Source organism: Pezoporus flaviventris, unplaced genomic scaffold (genome assembly GCF_033815535.1).
Source record: "Pezoporus flaviventris isolate CSIRO_AGI_PZ_B2104156 unplaced genomic scaffold, CSIRO_AGI_Pfla_v1 ptg000049l, whole genome shotgun sequence".
Taxonomy (NCBI): domain Eukaryota; kingdom Metazoa; phylum Chordata; class Aves; order Psittaciformes; family Psittacidae; genus Pezoporus; species Pezoporus flaviventris.
In genome coordinates this window covers 972,563-994,924 of record NW_026892597.1, presented here as the reverse complement: position 1 = coordinate 994,924, position 22,362 = coordinate 972,563, and the positions used below count along the sequence as shown (strand labels likewise).

The 22,362-nt window shown below is 43.4% G+C and overlaps 1 long non-coding RNA gene across 1 annotated transcript; it reads left to right on the top strand.

The window, feature by feature from the left end:
• The first annotated feature begins 1,365 nt into the window (after positions 1-1,365).
• On the top strand, positions 1,366-1,864 carry LOC133277033 (uncharacterized). Its single transcript, XR_009746074.1, has 2 exons — positions 1,366-1,445; positions 1,592-1,864. It is a non-coding gene; the product is annotated as an uncharacterized LOC133277033 (long non-coding RNA).
• Positions 1,865-22,362: the final 20,498 nt, after the last annotated feature.

Genomic DNA, 22,362 nt, shown 5'->3' with positions numbered 1-22,362 from the left:
ATGCATCGTTATAAAAAATAATCATTCTCCAAGTTTACAGGATGTGGGGAAACGGGGAAGTTCTTCAAATTGCATCTGCTAGATCTGTTCTAAGATGAACGTATTGCCTCTAAGCTTTCAACAGGGAGAACTTCAACAGGAAAAAGAGGGGAAAAAATTCTCCTGGCATACTTTTAGAGGGAGAACCCAGACCAAGACAATGCATGGGAGAAACTGAATGTCCAATCTCCTCTCATAGGCTGCCTTCATCCTTAAGTGAAGCTAAGCAGAAGCTGTGTGTATTTTCATGACAGTTCAGCTGACCTCAAGGACCATGCTATCAGTATCAGCTTTTAGAGACTTCATTCAGGCTTCACCTCTTGCTGGTGCATGAAGTGTCCATCCTCGCCTTCTGCTTGCAATGGGGCAGAAGTAGTGCATCTGACTTCCCAGCCACGAGACCACAGGTTAGAAATGTCTTGCCCCTGTCTCAAAAGCTAATTTAGCTCAAAAGCTAATTCTACCCTCTCCAGAAGGAAAGTCAGGGGAGGGGATTAACTGCAGCAGCTCAGTGAGTCTGAGTGGTCTGCTTGGAGAAGGAGGCAGTAACTCGAACAGATTAAGGAGTGACATTTATAGGGTTTGGAGGAAATCACATCCACTTCATCAAGACCACACAAATGATGACCAGGAGAGAGGCACCTGGCTAGTGTTTAACTGGGCTTAGTAAAGGATATTAAAGGAGAGGTTTCCCCCAATCAAAACTACTGTTTTTACACATCTTTCAGGTTCACAAAAGATGCTGTATTAGCAGATCCGATTCACCATGTTCTCTTCTCACCTCAGAATAAACAGACATGGGTTTGAGCCTCCCCCTACAACCCATCCCAGCCACCCCACCCTGAAAACTGACTCTTGAGCAGAAGCAACAACAAGGTCTCCACGCTGGTTTCATTCTTTGTTAGCTGTTGTGATGAAGAACAAGAGGTATTTTCACACAGTCAAATGCAGAGAGCCTCGAGTTTCTCAGCCTAAGCTCAGAACCAGGTCCAGTTCAGGCCATTGTTAGCTCAACCACAGTACAGTGCTGACTGCATGACACAGTATCATGCTTGGTGCTTGTCGCTCACCTTGGAGCAGGAAAAGGTGAGCTTGCATCTGTCAGTGCTCAGTGGGGATCTCTGATACCCATCCCAGGAGAGGAGCTGGGAAGGGTACAGTCTGCCGATGCTCTCACTCATCATGAAGTGGCATTGAGAGAGGAGGAAATGTCTGAAACCACCTTTGGTCCTGCTGATCCAGCCCTGGGATAAACAAGAGACATCACACGGTCGGATGACCTGAAAGGCTAAAGAAAGGAAAGGAAAGGTTTGAGCAGCACAGACCTGATGAAGGCTGCCTGTGCCCACTTCAGCAGAGGAATGCAGATAACATGGACCCTCCCTCCTCGACTGACTGGCTGCTGGGTACAGGATGTTTTGTTCTTTTCCTTTCCTGTTTTCTCTTCTTTGTGGGCCAGTGTTTTTGTTTAGTTTCTTTTCTCCTTTTCTCTTTCCAAACCACAGCTCAGGCCAACATAAATTATTTTCTTTAACTGGTTCCACTACACTAGGTACAGAGCATACTCTCTAGGAAAAAGAAAGGCTTTTGCTCTTCATTTCCTTGTCTCTTCTACTCACCATCTGAGAGTACAGCTGGGTATGTGATCCCACAGCAGAGTATTTGATCCCTGAATGTGATCCCACAGCAGAGATACAGCATGGAAGATATTTTGGACCAGAGAATGCATTATGTACTCTGCTCTGCTTCTGTATTGGGATGTAAGGGCAGGCTTGATGATACCAGCTTCATCAGTAAATGCTCCTTGGTCACCTCACTGGCTGCAGATTGCACAAAGGACCTAGCCACCCAGAAAAGCTCCAGCTTGAAGCTGGTGGTGACACCCATCTCTATTTACATCTCTTTCATCCTAACTGGGTCCACACTAGGATGCAAAGAAGACTCAAAGCATCATCTTTCACAGAGCCCTGAGGTTGCCTAGGAGGTCCAGACCCATCCCACTCAACTTGCCTGAGCACCTACCTCTGTCCTTCAACCAAATCCTTTTATGCACTTACAGTTAGGCAGGTTAGGCCTTAGGTTTATAGACCAGATATAGGCAAGCAGTGAGCATGATCTGCGAGTGGGTTTTGACACAGCTCCACTAACCCACTTGACACATTCTCACAGTTTCTTCCACCTGAGAGCAGGGCTGAAAAGCTGAAAAGCTCCAAAAACCACGTAAAACCAGCATGCAGGTTATCGGTAATTCCTGGTTGGTTTGTCCAGGCTCCACAAGTCAGTGGCGTCTTGGAGGCGTATGTATTTTCTGGCCCTCAGTAGAGTAAGGACCACAGAAATTATATCTGTGCCTCCATCAGGCACAAGTGGTTCCTTATGCCCAGTCCAGGCATCAAGAAACACATGAAACAGTCTCTGAGACCCTACCCAAAACCAATACAGCTACAAGGGCAGGCACCTACAGGTATCTAGAAGAGCAGAGAGCTCAAGACTGGGGACTGGAGCTTGTCCCTTCCTCTATGTGTGTTGGCTGCAGCTCTCTAATGACCTGTGGCATCTTAAGGTAACAGCTACTGAAGTACTGGTGGAAGTCCTCCCTTTATCTCAGCTTGCGTTGGCTCTTCAGATCTGAAACATAGCCACTACTTCCTCCCTCCTAAGGGCAGCCAGAGAAGGAAAAGGACATCTTGCCTCTCCCACCCATCTCCTCACTCCCTATCTCACATGGCAATATTATGTATCCTGTTATCATCATCGCAGTCCATATGAATAAATGAAACAATCTCCTAGAACAATAGGCCTCCATGATATCGTGACCACCTGGTGTTTTTTATTGGCTTCACAGCCAGTACCTTTTTTTTTTCCACCCCATAAAAAAGAATTAGTCAATCCATAAGTGCACACCTGGCTTTTCACACTGCCGCGGAAAGAACAGGGGGAAGGCAGCTATTCACCAGCGAGTGTTTACAACCTGCTTTAACTTCAGATGCCGTCACAAATGCTGCCAGATGAACCCAATCCTACGCATCCCTTTCACCTTCAAAGCCTACCTCTGCGTTTCAGTGCTCAGGCAGCAAATGAGGCTTCTGAAAGGCACACGTCGCACATAGGGATAAACTATGCGCTCCAGCTCGACGCAAAAGGTGTTCTAAATGCTTCAAGCACAAAAGCCCACTCAAAGTGCAAAAATCAGCAGTATTTTACAAGCCTGTTTTGAAGGTACTTTTGAGTCTTCCCATCACTACACAGATGCTGCTGCCCGTCCCCATGACCACAGTATATTAGCTCCAGCAGCTTTTCAGCGGCTCAGCTTTGCCACAGCTTCCTGCTTTTGAGCATACCCTCTGCACTCAGCTGGAGCTTTGCCAGCCCCATCTTTTTGCTTAGGTTTGGTTCAGTTTAGTACAAGGTGAGGGGAGATGCAGAGCAGTGGCTTTTTGTGTTGGAGAAAACAAATAAAAAAGTCCAAATGCTGCACCTGAAGGCTGTAGAACTGTTGTTTCCAATGAAACCTTATCGCTCCTGTTATAGAGACAGTTCAGAGACCAGCATGCATGAGTAACTTTAGAATATGTGCTCCTAATTATTGGCAGCTTCTTTCGGGAGCTACTACCTTCCCTTCTCCCTCAATACGTTGGCTAAATCCTTGCTCATTTAAAACAAAGATAAAAAAGAGAAAAAGATGGGTGGGCTTTGAAGGAACACCCACAATTATTACTGTAATGCATTTAACTAATTGGCAGTGCTGATCTACCAAGCATCCCAAGTGAAGGTGAGCCCTTCAGCTAAGTCTACAGTTAGGGCTTGTCTTTGCTGCTTGAAAAAGCTGGGTTTGGGGTTTCTTTCTTAACCTCAGAATAACTGAGGTGCCTGAGTTATCCTGAGGTAAAACTATAATAAAGAGAAAGCATTTCGTTTTGACTGAGGTGAATTTGCTGAGGTCAGTCCTTCATCCCTGAACCCCACCGCACCATGAGTTTGCCCCGGGGCTAAACGAAGGACCTCTCTCTCCCCTCTACTTTTGCCCTGACTAGTGAGCTGAAGCAGCTTAGCTGTGCTTTAACATGTTTCACCTAACGCAAGTTTGAAGTCCTGAGGACACCAAGAAGTGTTTTACCTTAGGCTTAGAACCAGCAGTTACGCAGTGCCTGATCTAAAACTTCGTAACTATGCTAAAATAACAAATACAGAAATGTGCTTAGAACCCCCAGGACTAGACATGTCTCCATCAGCACCACCATGGGCACTGTAGAAGGAGAGAGAAATGTGTTTTTTCCAGCAGTGCCCTGTTTTATTACCCTTGGCAATAGTTTCTTCATTATTTTCTCCTCTTGCTGTCTTTGTCCCTTCAGCTGAGAGCTCTCTAGGGCAAGGACAATGTCTCATAGCAGGCAGAACCTTGAGCAAGGCTTCTCACCCCATTGCAGTGGAGCACATTGCCCAAGAAGACAATTGGGTAACTGAAGCACGGTTCAAATCAGTGTCCTCCAGTGACACACCCACACCCACAGCAGTGCTTTGACATGCGTTAGGGACTTAATTTGTTTGCCCTTGTTGACCTGTAGGTGAGTGCAAAGCCAGGTTTTCACGTTGACTTTTGGTCTAGGTATGTGAGCAAAGCAGGAGTGAAGAACATGTTCCACCTTTATTTTGCAAAGACCTGGCTGGTTTCCTCTATACCAGAGGGTGGTTTGGCTGCTGGGGTTTCTGTAGAACCTGTGCTTTTAGAGTAAGTTCTGGTTGGTTGGTTAGTTGGTTTGCTCGTTTGCCTCTAAAGGGATATTTGCTCTATTTTTATCACCAGGAAAGCAACACAAAAAGAACAGAATTAAAAGTGACCAAGATTAAACAAAAGTTTTCCAAAGAGATGGTGCTTTTTCAGTTATTGCTTGAAAGGAAAGCATCTCAGCAATGTTTGTCGCTCCCTGTGATCTCTCCCTATCAACACCTGTGAAAGTGGTTTACTGAGAGAGAAGAAAACACACAGATTCAAGCAAATACTAAGGAGCATTCACCAAGAAAATGCAAGAAATTCTTAGCAGTGAATGTATTAGTAGTAATGCTTGCACCAGGAGGCAAGGCCCAAATCTGAGAAGAGAGTTTGCCAAAACAGTGCTCTCACCGAGATATTACCCCACAGAGAAAGTCATTGGTCTAAACCCAGCAATGATATTAGACACAGAAGAACTCACTTAACATATATGTTTCTAAAACCAGACCTCAGGGTTGATCATCCCTAAGAGGTATGTTCTATTCTAGTCAAGGAACAGACAGTGACCCAGGTGACCAGTTTGTTCAATCAAAGCAGTTTTCATATGAAATGAATGAAACAAATAAACATTAGAATGAAAGAGAAGTTCAACTTAACTGCTTTGCCAGCAACTCCAGATGAGACAGAGACAAAACTCACTCCTTAATATTATCCCAGGACCGTGCAAATAACTAATTTATTGGTTCACTTGAATTTTTAAAATGCAGAGTTTGATAAAAATTCAACTCAGATCAACTCAGAATGAAAACATTCAGAATTTTTGGTGAGTCAACAGAGTTCAAAGATTAATTCAAAAAATATTGATTTCATTCAAATTTAATACAGGTGCATATTTTGTCTCAGGCTTTTAGACGTTATTTTTTGAAACCACACACACACAAATTGCGAATCAAAACTGCCTTTTAAAGAAAAATATCAACATACTTCTTTGTAAAACATGGAAATGGAGGTTTGTGGCTTTTTAATAATTATTTACTAATTCAGGATTTTTATTTCTGAGAAAAGTGTGTGCTGCAAGAAACACCAAGTCACAAAATATTTCTAACCCATTGTGTTCTTTGCATTTTATAAAATAAAATAAAAAATAAAATATACAATGGGGATTAAAACCAGCTCAGATTTAAGTTAGTTTTTCCACCATCACTAGGCCAAAGTGCAGACCTAAGGCAGGATCTCGTTATTCAGCTGCCAGCGCTGTCATTTTCCAAGGGCCAAACCCACCTCCACCAGTCAAACAAAAAGAAAATTGGTGGCTCCCAGCTCCTCATGGAGGAATCCATAATTTGCATGAGGGCTGTGATCTGAAGGTGTCATGGAATGAGGAGCTGAGAAAGAGACTGTGTATGTCCTACACTAGCATAAGAGTCAAGAGTAGCCTCCTGCAAGGACCAGCCTTCATGGAGGAAAGAGGTGAGTAGTGAGATGATTTCTCACTCAGTGAATATATGAGCTTCAAGCAGGAAAATACTTGAATTAGTGCCCTCAGGAAACAAGGTGTGAAAGGTGAAAGGAAGGATGCTATGCAGCAGCAGGATCACATTGTAGTCGATCCCAAAGAAAAAAGCGAGAGCAGAGCTGCAGCTGTTCTATTATTGGCATAAGAAATCATCAGTGGGTTTGAAGCATAACCTCTGATCTCAGCTCTGATACTAGGACCCTGGTTCTCTGTTTTTCTAACAGATGTAACTAGAAAGAAATGGGAAGATTGGTGCACCCCAAGGTGTTTGGATCATGAATTCTTCACCTGGCGCTGGGAATCCAGGTTGGGAGGCAGTTGTGCTCATAAACAAGAGCTATTTCTGGGTTTTGACCAGGGCTCTGCATGAGAAGGAGTTCACATTCAGGCGCTGAGGCAGCATCAGTTTGTTCCACTCACGGCAGCGGTTGTCTTCTTCACCTGCTTAAGAGGGTCGCAAAGGAAACAGCTAACTCATCACTTTTTGTTGTCAGTTACAACTACAAAGAGACCCTAAAAGGTTTTATCTGCTCTTGTCAAACTTCAGTTGGGAGCAGCAGATAGAAGCTGCAGTTCGTTTTCTCTATTTCACAACAGGGGTGCTATAAATAGAAGCCTGTGTGTGGCTTCTGGCTCTCCGAATACATGCTTCACACCTTCTCCATTTTCTTTTTAACACCCACATAAACATTTGCATGTCACCAGACCCACAGAGACACACATTTTCCACAACATGCATATCAGGAAGAGAAAGAGAAGAAGCAAGAGTTCTTTTTACATGTAAGCCTGCATGTGTAGGGGTGCCTGCGTGCGTGTTTGCATACAGCAAGGTTTCTGCTCGTGCAAATGGAGCTTCAAGCAGCCCATATTATTTGACCTTTGGGATGCTTAAAAATCCACTTGGCTGCCCTGAATTTCACATCTCAACTCCTATGTGCTGCGGTGTGAGTTGGCATCATTAATACCTGCCCGGTATTACATAGGAGTTCATAATACTCCCGTGCATGGCAAAGAGGCTCCTGTGCTTGTTCTGTTGTGCAATTTAAGCCCCCAAAGTGCATTAGGAGGGAGACTGGCCTTGGAGATGGGGAAGGCTTGGCAGAAGCTGTGACTCTCTCCTCCGGGCCAGCACTGGGGAAGCTGAAAGAGGAAAACCAGGATGTGGAGAGGCTGCAGCAGAATGGACCCTCTGTAAGCTGGGCGCGGGAGAAGTCGTGGGTGCCTCTCGCAAAGTGCTGAGAACACTGAGAGCCTTCCAGCGTCTGAAGGACTGGTTCCCTGCCTCACGTCAGGGCTGCTTCCTGTTAGCAGTTTCAAAGAGGTAAAACACAGTGCAGCTGCTCTGCTTTCCGCTTACTGTACCGAGAGCTCTGATTGCTCTGTCCTACATCAGCCTGCAGAACGTGCCCTCTTTGGCATGATTTTAGGTTTCACATTATGTTTCTCCCCTTTTTCTTTTTTCTTTTTCCTTCTTTTTTTTTTTTTCCTTCTGTTTTGTTTTTGATTTCTCCTTCGAACTTCCATATAGCCAGTGCATCACATAGCCCTGTCACAGGGCAAAATCAGCCATCGAGAAACCTTTGAAGTTACCCTGGAATTTAGTTTTTATGCCAAAAAGTGCATTTTCCTTAAGTTGTCTGCCAGGCTGGACTGCGTCAAATACCCTTCTGACACTCAAGCTGCCTGAAGACCTGTGTGCGGGTACCAACAGTCGCATAAAAACAGGAGAGAAAAGAACTGTGAGGTTTTTCTCACCCCCTCCCTCCCTTTCCTATCTCTGCACAGGTGTGCCAATTGCAAAGATCCACAGAAACCTTCGACTTCCCGCTGCAAATGTGAGATTAATAAAAAAAGGGGGAAGGATTCTCTTTGATTTTTTCACTGACAATTGAAAACCCGGTGTTCTGAAGTTCCAGTACAGACACAGCCCATTTAGACTTGGTTTACCACTTTCCACACCAATCCAATGTTATATACCGGTGTTATACAACAGTTCGAGTTCTCAGATGGCAGTGTCTTGTCATGCAATTCCGTTGCCATAGCCTATTTTTAACAAACAGTATCAATTCATATAAACTTACAAGAATTGCTCCTTTATTGACTCATGTCCATGCACTGTGGTTTAGGTATATATCATCTTAAAGGAAATGGGTACATTCATGAACGAGACTAAATCACTGAAAAACTTGCAAAACGACCCGGGTAACCATGTTAACTTCCTTTAAAAAGTGAGTTAAGTGTCTTTAAAAGAATAAAGAAGTCCTTGGCTCAGCTGGGTTATTGTCAAGCCATTATATGACGTTATAAGTGTTATACATTATAAGAGTTACATATATTAAAGTGTTATAAGTGTTTCAATTACCTTTTTTAGTATAAAAAAATTATTGACCGCATGGCAGTCAAGTGGCCTGGCAAAACTAAGACTGGGCTGAACCTTCCTTAGTGGAAAGCTTTTCATGGTACATGACTAATGAAGTTAGCCAAAGTGTGTCTCAGTCATAGTGAGATCGGTAGCAGGGCACCCAACGACACAATGGAGAAAGACTCTAGTAGCTGGACATTCTGCAAGCAATGGGGTGATGTCAGCAGCAGCAGTGGTAAAAGCCTTGATAGAAACTACATGAAAAGTTCCTGTGTTCACGATGAAAAATGGGTTTTGGAAGTGAATTTCCCATGGCACTAAATTGGTTGCAAGGGAAGGATACAGAATCACACCAGCCGAGGCTCTGGTCTATCATTCAATTAAGGAACTGAATGTATGAAATGTCTTGCTTTGTTGTTTTAACTAGACTGCAAATGTGTTTACAAGATAAAATAAAAGGAAACTGTTGTCTGGTTTCTTTAAAATGTCCATCTTTTTGACCTTCCCAGGTGCCTTGTGGGTTCTCAGTAGCAGCTGCTGCTATGTGGGGAAATAGCTCTGGAATGAAAAATGAACTTAAATACAGAAATAGAAATAAATCCAAGGGAATTCTCCCAGTTTCTGCAAACAGTACTCAGTCTTTTCTAATATGACCAACTCTGAGCTGCTGCCAAATGTCTGGATTGAAGATCTAGGAAAGCTGGTATCTCCAGCATCTTCATATAACCTCTGTCCTCCCTGGTGTGTCTCATAGAGAAGGCCCAACAACACAGTGTGAAGATTTGTTCATCTGGGCCTTCACAACATTATTCTGAAGGGGTTTTTCTTAAATTCAATCTCCTTATCACTCTCCTGAAGACATCAAGGTCTCATGGTGAGGGAAGGGGAGGAGGCTGCTGAGGCTACAAGGCAGCTGTCCTGGTCCTCAATCTCTGCTCTCAGTGTGAGCAGCACCAATGGTACTAAACGAAAGAGCCCGTTTCCTTCTAATACTAATATTTCTCAATTAGTAAGTAAAGGAATTAATAGAAGCAGCTAATAAAGAACATTTATGAACTTGCAGTAGCACAAGCTTGGACTGGTACCTACTTTTTTTTGATCCCTGTATACTTTGAGTTCCCAGACAACTAAGTACCAGGTAGATAAGTGTGGGGTATAGTTTATCTTGACCCATCTGAGTTATGCATCTCATCTATGTTGGCCATCCAACCATCACTTGGGAGATAGATACCTTCATAGGATGACTCTCTTTACCATTCTTACAAAGCAGCTTTGTCAGAATTGTCCAGCCTGAGTAATGAGGAGCCTGACTTCTGCCTAAAACATATCAAAACCTGAAAGTGGACAGAGCAAAGAGAAATCCCCTGAAGGTGTTTATCCCCTGAGTGTGTGAATCGTGTTCACAAGTATAGGACCCCTCATAAGATGCAGTCATTGCTTTCTTTCTCAAAGTCAGCACAATCCAGCCCTTAAAGAGAACTTTGCACTATAAAAAGTGGACCAAAATCCTCTTTGGGGCCCATAAGCCTCTCCTCAGCCACCATCACTGTTCAGCAGGTGCCTGCAACGCTTATGTTAGTATGTTCCCACCACAGGACAAGACCTCTGGGAGCCTGGCCTTGGAGATGGTCCAAGGGAGAGCAGCAGAATACTTCTGTCATATCCTTGGCTGGGATGGGATGTGAAGTCAGGCAGTCATCCCATGATCTTCTGGACTTAGATGATTCTGAGAAAAAGCTGGATATGAGCCAGGTTTGTCTCCAAACCTTTGAAATACTGGGCACTGAGGAGTGCTGAGAGAGCTATACATGGGGTATGTGTTTAAAGGCTCTGGATGCTCAGACAGGTAGCTTTCCAAATTTGGAGTTGTCCAGAAAAGCACATTAAGTGTTCCTAGAGGATGTTGCGAAGGCCAAGAGGCCCTAAATTTCCCTTCATGGCTTATAAGCAAGGCTTGCATGGTGCCCCCAGGGTATCCCAATGCAAACAGTCAGAATACTTGGCCCACGGGAACACTGTAAAAGCACAATGTGGATAGAGCAAAAGTCTCACTAATAAAGATCTTTAACATCAGTAGTACCCCAACTTCACTGGCCAAAGTCCACCACACTCAACAAGAATGTGCTGAGGGAAAGTTCAAATGCTGCTCTTCCTCTCAGCATGAACTGAAGCAGCAATGGCTTTCTAAGGCATGCAGTATAGGTCCCATCAAGCCATGAGGCACAAATTGAGTCTGCTGTTTTCCAGAGCCCTCCAAGTCACTGTTTGAAATATAGGCAGATCAGATTCTCTCCTAATTTAACATAAAACCACCTGCTTTGGTTACGTTTTCCACGTAATAATGTTCAGAGAGTTCATACTTCACTACCCTTCTCTTACACGCTATCCAGTGTAAAAGAAGGAAAGAGGGGGAAGGCATATGTAAGTTCACATAACTTCAGAATGGAGTTTAATGAGGGAGAGCGTAACACTTAATTCAAAACCAAAGCATCCATTAGCACATTACCTTTGCACCATATCAGTGCAATGCATTTCATTCCCTTTTCCAAATACCATTTAACATAAACCATTTATTTTTTTTCAACTCTTCCCACAAGCATTTTAATGCAGGATTTGGACACCTTTCAGAAGAGTCCTGTGATGTAATGCATTTGAGAGACATAACAATATATGTGGAGTTTGGAAAATCTTCTGCAACGTGAATAAAAATAACTTCTCCTTTCAAAAGGCAAAACCTGACTTGCTGTCAAGGGTTGTGAGAAGGTGGAGAGAATGGAAATTGCCTTCATAATTAGTATTTCTTGATTATCATATATACAACCAGAAAGTCACAAAAACACCAGGTATGTCTACAGAACACAGCACTAGCTGAAAGGAGCAGAGCTCCACTTACTTGTTTTCCTCTTTATTAGGGTCAAGTCCCATGTTCCCACAGGAATACTTTTTCCTGGATCCAAGCAACTCTAATCTATATCTTCATATATCTCCACACAGTGCTGTGCACATATCTACCAAAAAATATGAATTCAACGGATGAGATTCATCTGAGCTGAATGGTGACCCATGGTGAGTCTTCTTTTCATCTTAAATGAGACATCTTTAGATGGGCAGTAGCCCAGGGACACTGCCACATTGCAACCTTCACAGCTGAAAGCAGCACATATACCGCTCCCCTCCAGGTACTAATTGCTGCCATCAAGTTCTATAACCCTTCATGAGAGGACATCTCAGCTATTCGAGCTTCATGCTGGTCCAGAGCCCAGAGCTGTCCACACTCACCCTAAAACAGAAGACCTTTCTCTAGCTACAGCGCTACTCTCATTTTCAGGTCAGTGAATCTGAAGCCTTAGGCTTTGTGGTCTCAGGTTAAGTATCCCACTGGTAAAATCCCCTGTTTCTCATTTCAGTTATATCTGCATGTCTGAAAGGTCAGTGTGAGGCAGCTGACCTCGTATCTAGCAGTACCAGAAGATTTCTATTAGGTTTTAGTGCATGTGGATTCATGGGAATCTGAATAAACACAGCCCAGCCTGTCCTATACTGCCACAATGCACAGATGGGTTTTGGTCTTTTCATTTTGTTAACTCAAGCAAGTCCTGATTTCATCTTTCCAAGCTAGTCACAAACACTCACCAGTGATTTGGTTCCTGGCTTTGTTTAAAAACAGGATACACTGGCCATGCACTGATCCATATTTGCAACCTGTGTGGTCTCTGTGTCACACTATATGTACCCATGACGGGTTGACCAAATCCTTTAAGCATCATGGCTAATGGCAAATGCATAGACATATATTTTTTGAATAGGACACAGTTATAAGGAAATAAAATATACTTTGGGGACTCAGCAAAAGCACGTTGACAGCTCTCTGAAAATTTGATATCAATTAGGATGAGATACGGTCTACAATGCTTACACATGTTAGTAATATTTAAATCCACAGGGACATCCCATTGAAGACACCAGTACTTACTAGAGTTCCAGATCTGAAATTTAACTGAGTGTGACACTGAGAATGACAAAGGAGGAAGGCTATCATGGTTTTTCGTTAGAATTTCTAGCAGCAAATTTAGTCCTCTATATTCACTTTCAAGAGTCCCAAATCACAAATTTGCCCTGAAGTATATTAATTTGTCATAAAATTGAACTTTTGACTCAAATAAAATCCTAAATACATAAAAATTCTCCAGGGATATTTTGAATGTCTTTCTGACATAATGGAAACTATAAGGAAAAGAAAAAAAACAGGGGGTGAAGCAGCTACATTTGACCAAAGGAAGACAAACATCTGGCTAGAGAAGGATGCGCTTTCAATAATATTTTTTTCCCTGTATCCAGGTACATCTTTGTCAGCTCAATAAAAGATACAGTAATGGGGTGTGCCTGTGAGACAGGTAACTGTCTATATAACACTGTTTACAGTGTGCTGCCAAAACCCTGGAAATTAATTTTTAACAGGATGCCTGATATTCCTTCTACCCCCAGAATCTATTCCAGCACTATCCATAACTTCCCTGCTTGCATTTTCTTAGCATATGCTAATCTTATGAGACTGTATCAGGACGTTGTCATTAACTGAGCAGAAAAACTGGTCTCAATATTTCAGATAAAAGCATCGTACCTGGGACCAGCTAATGATAAAGCAGTGAAACAAAGGCAGCACATCTTTTAGGCTACCCATTAGACTATCCTTGTTGCCCTCATTCTGGCACTGCAGCCTGGGGTTAGGCTGGGTGATTGCACCCCATCCCAGTTCTTTCTGGGGAACTGTAGTCTTCAGCCAACATCTCTCCTGAAGGAAAATCCCTGTGGTTTGTTACCAAATGCAGGGATAGATAAGGAGCGATGAGATTGTGGTGAGATGGGGAAGTTTCTGTTTTCCCCATGAGCAAATAGATCCCATGCTCAGCACAAAAGTAGTCTAAGATGAGCAGCTGGGTCCTTGCCCGGGTGAATTTGGAGGTGAGATGGTGACAAGTTATCAACGTGCCTAAGAGAATAAAAGGCGTGTGGCCTCTCTCTGATCTGTGTTAATCCTAGGGGAACATGATAGGAAGGGGAGTAGGTGACCACAAAAAATAACCACAAAAACTTATTTGGGAATGTCCTTTTCATTCAACCTGCACAAGAAGATACCATAGCACTGTATTGTCATTTGTAATCAGAGGAGATGCCACTGACAACATTATTCATTTTGTATATGTGTGTGTGAGTTAAAAAGTCCCTCTTCTGAATGGTGGTTTGGTTACACACGCAGATAGGGGAAGCTCAAGCTGCTGCTTACCTCATCCTGGTTATCCTATATAATGATGGCAGTAAATCCCACAGGAACAGTATCTGTCCCTTGTAAATCAAGAGAGCTCAATCAGCAACATCACTTAAAGGAAGTCTCCACCTCACAAAAATTATGTAGAGCTGGTGGTATGTTGTCTCTGGCCCATTTTTCCCCAGCATCTTCCTGATGGAAGAGACGAGGCTTTTTATCATGAGATGCTGAAGTGACATTCCTACCCATTGACACCCAAGGTGCTCATCCATCATGAGCCTTTTCTAGTCCCTGTTGTTCATCCTGCAGGTCACTTTTCCACTCATACCTGGAAGAGAAAGTCTGACTTCTGCCATATCTGGAAAGAAAGGAATTCACTGAGCAAGAAACAAATGAAATTACAAGCTAAGATTTTGTCCATGTCCTGGAGCTGGCATTAGGTCTAACAGGGACAAAGTCATCTTCACTTACGCAAGTCTCCAACTTAAGCTATTGTCCTTTCTTTAACTGGCCCTTGGGCAATCAGCTCAGATCTGCAATGAAGATGTCTGTGTATGGGCCAGTAAGTAAAAACCACTTCCCAGAGGCCGTGCTCTTCACAGGCATGGCCACGGTCATCAAATTGCACAGCTCTACGACCCCAAAGCAGTTCTGCACCAGCAAAACTCAGTGCCATAGAGAAAGGAGTAGATACTTGTATGGGTGACTTGTTTCTTCTGGTACAAGCACACAAATACTGAAGCTGTGCTTCAGTGCAAGGATGTCACTTGCCTGTAGAGTGTTCTCCACATGCAAAGAACCATGTAGCCACGTTCCCTGCAGGGCACCTCTTAAAGAAAACTTGTTGTTTCTCCCAAATGAAGGAGGAAGGAAGAGCTTGTGGTTAGTGCAGCAAATGGAGGCTCAGGAAATCTCTGTTCATATCCTGGTTCTAGCACAGGCTTCCTGTGTGACCTTGGGCAAGTCCCTTAATCTCTCTCTCTGCCTCCCTTCCCCCATGTGTAAAATGTGGATAAAATAGTTCCCACTCCTAATAGGACTCAAATCTTAAATTGACATACAAATGCCACTGTACAGCAATGCAATAGTCACATGTGTGGACCAAACTTTCCTTACCTGTCTGTGATAAGATAACAGGACTCCCAGCTCTAGTGTTCATAAATGTTTTCCATTATCTAGGTTACAAGATGTTCCCCTCCACCACCCATGTATTAATGGGTATTAACAGGTAATTCTGTAGCTTTAAATGACAAAACCTTGTTGATCAAAGTGGGTCTGATATTTGCTCTGTGCGCATCACTGATTTACTGAGGTGGAGCCTGAGATGCTTTCTGAACTGTTTTATTTGTTGTATAAGTCTCTGTAACAAGAAACAAGACCAAGACAAAACTAAGCCCTAATTTACACTTGCAACAGTAGCTTATTGTTTAGAAAGAGACTCCCTGGTTAATCTGTGAACAGTCCAGTGAGTTCCCAGCGCTTCACTCCTGTAGGTGACCAAAAAGATGCTGTCTCATGCTTTTGTTCCTATACAATCACGGGTGTCACTTCTTCCCACTCCAGACAATCCCACTTCAGTCATCCACTGTGAAGATGTGCTGGTCAAACATCTGGACATCCAATAATAGAGGCATTTTCAGTCAAGTTGGCCTTATCATACTGTCTACCAATGTTTAAAGCAATTCAGGGGGAGCCAAAAATAAGAAAAGAGTTTTAATCCAGAACTTTTCCATGTACAGGTGAGAATGTGACAAACCTGGGCTGTAAAGACAGAGACAATAGGTTAGCAAGTCCATCAAAACCATATGTGCTCACTCTTCAGGCAAAAAAAGTGCTGTGAGACTTTATTTAAAACATACATTCTGTTCTCACATCCCTTTGAAGAGATCATGTGGGATAATTTGGAGTCTCCTTCTTACACAAACATTGCAAACATTTCCTGTTGGTAACTATAAAAGGACAGGCTAGCTAAGTAAACAGTCCTCTTCATAGTTGTGTCTAAGCAGGAAAGCCCTGTATTCTTCACCAATAGCTCCATTGATGACTACAATTGTTCTTGTTATTGTTTGCATTCGTAATAACACTGATTATAACAAAAGATCAAAACAGGAACTTCCTTAAACTTATTAAATGATTGCAATGGGGGCCTGCATGTTGCTGGCATAAGGGTGAATGTGCGTTGACGTACTAGAAAAGGGGGAGCCAGATCGTCAGCTTGTGTAAATCACTGTCTTCACCTCCAGCCGAGGACCTGGCTTCATAGTGGCATCTTGTGCTACACGAAACCTCAAAATGCCCTGCTGTTACCCACTAAATTTCCCCACTCACCATTTTCTTGTGCCACGAATGAAAGAAAAACTGAAATATGACAGAATAATGGACCAAAAGCATAAAAGGAGTTAGCATAGGACAGAGACCTCCCTCCCACCTGTGTCCCTGAGGCATTCAGCCAGTCCATACACCGTTTCCTTTTCTGTGTTCTTCTCTTTCACTTATCAGCTATTATTTTCTATCGTTATTATCTTATTATTACCTCCTAAGAAGCCTACAGATTTCTTTCAGATTTACAACAGAGGAAACAATCAGCCTCTGAGGTGTAACAAACTATCTACTGCTGCCACTGCTAAACACACCATTCACAGCATCTTCAGCTTGTACTGCACCACCAATGGCCAGCCTCTTTGGTATCACATGAAGAAACATACCCATGCTGGGTTAGATACTAGAGATACAGCTTTGAAGTGGATGATGTATGCTAACATCTTCCTCTCCCAAGCCAAGCTCTACAGTTAGTTTGTTTTGGCTCCTCAATCCTATGTCCCAAGTATGTGAGTTCTCACCACTTAGGCAGAGAAGCAGTAGACACATCACTGATTATATCATACCATCCCAAATTCTGGTTGGCTTGCTCTTTGTTCTCTCTCTCTCTGTAAGAACAAGATTGAACCAAAGGTCTGACTTAGAATAGGGAACTTCCACTGGTCCAACCAAGAAACTTCCCTTTTTTTATCAGACTGGGTCTCCCACAACTTAACAATGTTTAATCAGTGCCCAGGAGAACAGTTTCTAGTAAGACAATATGTGATGTTTAGAAATGGTTCTAATCTCCTAAACGTCTTGCTGCTGGCTTACCTGGAGATCTCCATGCCACACAGAGAATGCAGGCGGGCCAGTCAGACTTTCTGAATCTTCTTCCTAAGGTTCCTTTCTACATCTCTGTAGGCAGACAGTCAGGATCCACTCTGCAAGAAGGATGCCTGAGAAGACAGCCCAAAGCCCAGGAAGGAGCCTTCCTGCAAGTCCCTTGCAGTGACTGGATGGGGATCAGCCTTTAGGTTTTTCTTGCCCATGTAGTATCACCATGTTTTATGAAAACTTTGACATCTTCATCCCCAGCATTTTCTCTAAATGAAGAGGCAACAGAAACCGATTTGTTCAGCCTTTGTTCAGCTTGCAAAATGATTTGTGTTTCCTGTGTGTAAAAGAGGTTTCACATGATGTCAGGTGAACCATCTCGTAGTTAAAACTTACTATGGAAAGTTGTGTCCTGTGCCAGCTGAGGCACGTTGGTGTGTTCCTGTGTGTCCAAGGAAATCCCCCTTCATTTCCCTTAGTCCATCTGTAGAAAGGTAATCACAACTGTCCCCTTTTCCATGGGGGTTGAAAATGACCAGGATGAGGAGCAATCCCTTACACACATGTACATTACCCGGCACCATGGCAGCTCAAGAAATAACCCACATATCACCAGGATATGGCACAAGAAGAAAACCAGAGCATTGCACCCTTATGGAAAGAACCCCCCAGACCTTCTCCACACAACACACAGAAGTTGCTGGGGATTCAAAACTTCTCATCCCCCACTCTCACAGCAGATCTGCAGGACTCAGCTGCCCAACTTGAACTCTGAGTGCTCACTGATGGCTCTGTTATCCTCCTCCATAAACAACCCGTAGTAAAACCAGAGCAGTCAATGGCACAGCCAAGAAACCCTAATGCATCTCCATCTTTTAACTGGGATTTGCTCCCACTACAAGCCATCTCAGCCAGTTAAGTGGCTTGCCGTTACTGTTTTGCCCCAAATGACATCACCATTTGGCTATCTGAGCATACCTCTTTGGCTCCTACCACCCCCCTTGGCTCTTTTCCCTGTAAACAGGGCCTGATTAATGTTGCAGAAGAAGGACCGTGAATCACGTATTCCATTCTCTTATGGGAAGTCAGAATGTCAATTTTTCCTAGTTTTAAGCGCAGAGAATTGGGATATTTAATGCAGAATCCCTAGCAACGACACAGAAACTGCAGTCTGAGCCCACAGCTGCAAGCTTCCCAACATACTTTCTTGTAACAGCAGCTGATGAATCACCCACTAGAAGACATGCACTTAAAAAAATATAATGAAACATCATTCACCGATGCTGCCTATTATTACCCAGTCCCAAACACATTACAAGGATGTTCTTTGGTAAGGAAAGGACCCTCACACGCACATCCACAAATCTCTGCTGGGCTGTTTAAAGGCTGAATGGAAATAAGCTGACAGCCGCAGATGTTTGCCCTTCAATCCTGGGTGGCAGCATTTGATGCCCATGGTACTCATCACTACTAATGTTTCCAGCTGGTGGCCAAAAGCTGACACTTGCTCTGAGCGTTTGCTTTGCCGATGCAAGGAAATTAAAAGTAAGGTTTTGCAGAGCAGCTCAGGGATGCTGCTGCAGTCGCTTTCCCTTCCCTTTTTCCTGGCTACCTTCCTCAGCTTCCCAAAATGAAATAGAAAATGAACAAAATAAAGCATGATCAGACCAGTCTTTTAAACTGCTTGTGTACATACTGAGCATGAACAATATGGTGGAGCTCCAGAAGAAGGGTGCTGCATAAAAAAAGCTCAGGGAAATAACTGGAGAGCCACACTGTTCTTTAAATGTACCTACTTGGCAAGTGGTACAACTAACTGCAAGTATTATGACTAACAATGAAACAATGAACCAGAAAAAAATCCATGGCTAAATGAAATAGAGGGGCCCTTCTTCACAGGAAGATCATTTCAATCATGTACAGAATCTACGTGAAGTAGATGATCTACCCTGTAGATTGACAAGAGCATCCAGAATGATTTAGGAGTACATAAAACCCATCAAGATGCACTGGGAAACAAGCTCTTAAATGCCTTACACCCAAAAGGGAATTCTACCCAAGAATGACCTTTCCCCTAACAGAAATTAACTGAAGTCAAATATTAGATAAATACATGTGATGAGACATTCACAGATAGCAGGGTCAAGAGCTGAGAAATATCCACATTAATCTCAACACCATCACTGAGGATTGCTTATAGTGTATTATCAGTGTTTGTTTAGGATATGAGCCTTATTGTGCTAGGTGCTGTAAAAACACACTGAGTATGTCTGACCCAAAGGTATTTCATACATCAATATAAATGCAAGATATTCAAATGCTTATTTCCTAGCTCTGGCATAAAGATGTGGTCAGGGCTGTAACTCCAGGAATGCCTCTTCACTTCTCTATGCTCCATTTCTCATAATGAAAAGTGAAAATAAGTCAGACTTTTCCTCCGATGAGGTGCAAACACTTGGGAACTGGAGCAGTCTCTGATGGATTTATTAAGCCCTTGAGCAAAGCCACTCAAGAGCCAAGCAGTTGTTTCAGAGCATACCAGTTGCAGCTCATCGCATGTGTTGCACCTCATGTGATGGAGAGAGGTGGCCCCGCTTTTCACCCTCTCAGTGTTGTGGTTGTAGCTAGTCCTATAGGACCTGGCAAAGGGATGAGGATGATGGAGAGAGATTCTGAGATTTACCCCACAGCAAAGCAGGAGGCAAGAAGGCAAGTCCTAACTGACATCTTCTGCTGCACTAGGGTTGGGGTGGGCTTGGACTAGATATGGTGTGTTTTGTCCCCAGGGGGCAAGCATAGGGAGGGATTTAGGAGAAGAGGTGGAAGAGGGAAGGGATATAGGTACAAAATCAAAAGTGCTACTAAGTATCCTCATCACTCAAAGGTCTCTCGTTTTTACAGCCCAATGTAAGATGAGCTGGCGTGTGGTGAGAGGTCATCATCTCCATTATCTCCATCATCTGATGCTCAGGACTTGAGAAAAGATCTAGTTAACTCTGTCTCTTCAAATACACAGCCTCGCATGGTTTACAGATCCCACCTGCATGGCAGTTTCTCCATTACCAAAGCCAAGAGGGACTTTCAAACCTTGAAAGGTATAGCTAGAGATATGTCAGAGAGGACGAGACCAGGTCAGCTTTCAAACCTGGATAGCACAGCATCTGCACAGCCTAAAGCCATTCCCTCCCTCATCACATCGCCTCTTGTCCAGGTGAGCCAAGAAGACTCATCTGTTAGAAAGGGGCTGGTAAATGATCTAACCTGAGTTTTTCTTCAGCACCTTTGAGTTGGCCAAGAAGATGTCTATGGCTATGGAATCAAACTCAGAGATTCAGGCTGTTCATCTTCTGGTGGTTAAATCCTGATAATATAGCCAAAGCCCAAGGCATTTGAATCAGTTTTACTGGGTGGAATTGGAAACCAGTTTTTCCTTTGCCATTGCCTACTAGGAAACCCTCCTTTGTCACCTCTGCTCCTGCTAAGAAACCTTTCTTTGCTTCCTCTTCTACCCAGTGGCCAGCCCAGACTGGGTATGCAAGAGCAGCATGAAACTTTTTGCACTAAGGCAAATTAACTCTCGATTTTAAGAACAAATAAAGCCACACAGATGCGAAGAGCCACACTGTTCCATGCTAGGGATGTAACTCTGCTGCTCCCCATTTGCATGACACCCAGAGTAACAGAGGCAGCATGAAATACAGCCGCTCTTGAGTAGGTGGAGGAGAGTATCCAGTTGACTCAGAGCATCATTCTGCACCAGGGTGAAAATTTAAGGGCAGCTGGAGGATGAGAGGGGAACTCGCCTGACTGAAGAGTTTGTTATGTTGATACTGCTGGGGTGGGGGGGGGGGAAATAGCTGTAGGGTCTTCTTTAGAAGCTCTCTGTTCATAGAGGGCTATGGAGGTGGAAAGAGGGGGAAATAATTACTAAATTGTGATTGCTATCTTCAGTAGTTACAGAGGATAGGCCACACAAGCATCTTAATAGTGGAGGCACCTTGGTATTTATTTGCTGTTATTGATTTACATGAAGTGATTTAGGAACCATATCATCTGGAAGGTGCTATAGGACAGAAGGATAAAACTTTCTCAGCTAAAGGAAAAGACAACTGAGAGAAACACAAGGGTTGGGTCTCATCTCACCTGCTCTCCAGCCTATTAAAGTCTAGGAGAGAGACACCAACGAATGACTCCTCTGACCCATGCTGCATCCTTAGTCTGGCAGTGCAGGTAGAGCAATACTTTTGTTGTGCCAGAGCTGGCCGCAAGAAAGCCACTGAGCAGGGTCCATCAAACCACTATGACACTGGCTTCCTATTGTGTGGAGTAGCCCAGAGACCATCCCATCCCCTCTCCCCACCACCCACTTTACCATACCTAATTTGGCTGTAAAGGTGAATGCAAAAGTCAGCATCCAGGAGGAAGGTGGGAAAGGTGCAGGACACCTCATGGCAGTTTTGTTTCTGATCTTCTATATGGTGGCTGTGTCCCTGCTGTGCCTTTTCCAGCTGTAAGTTCCTGTGGGCAGGCAATGCCTTTTACTGCAATTGCATCCACCAGCTGGAGCAATGGGGCCTCAGTTTTGGGAGCAGACTCTGAGCACCTATCTTAATGACAGTAGTTTTAATAACCAAGGTATCTTCAAAAGGACCTGGAAAAGAGGGCTGTTTTGCATCCCTCTGGATTGTTTTTGACTATTGGCCACTAGTAATAAACTATTAGGGAACAAAAAGCAAATGGAAAATAATAGAAGTAATTATATAGCTGGATGAATGTTTCACTTCAAATATTATTGTCTCTGCAAAGATATACAGCATGAATGTGTTATTGCAAAAAGAAATATGCATTGATCTCTTTACCAGGAAACAGGTATGACTGTATTATGTAAATATTACTTCATTTACTGTCAACAACTGTAGGCTTATTTTCACTTTGCAAACAGATGACAAACGTGCTCGGAGTCATACAGCATCAATCTTAAAGCTGACAAGGATCCCTCATTTTGCAGCCAATTTTTGAAAGTCAAAAGGCCAAATTCAGACTTGGGCTAATGCCATTCTCTCCAGCAGGAGTGAGATGCCAGATTCTCCACATTAGTGTAAATCAGATGTGCTCTATGAACTTCAACAGCCAAAGAAGTGGTTCTAAAGCTGTTGACTTCAAAGCTGAGCTTGGCCCACGAAGCTGAAGCACTGGGTGAGCGAGAGGTCTGAATTCCCCCCTGATGGGAGCAAATGCAGCCCAGCAGATTTCCATAGAAGCTAAAGATCACTCACGATACTCCTTGATACATCATTTGAAAACCCAGCTCACTCTGATGTGGTTGCTAACAC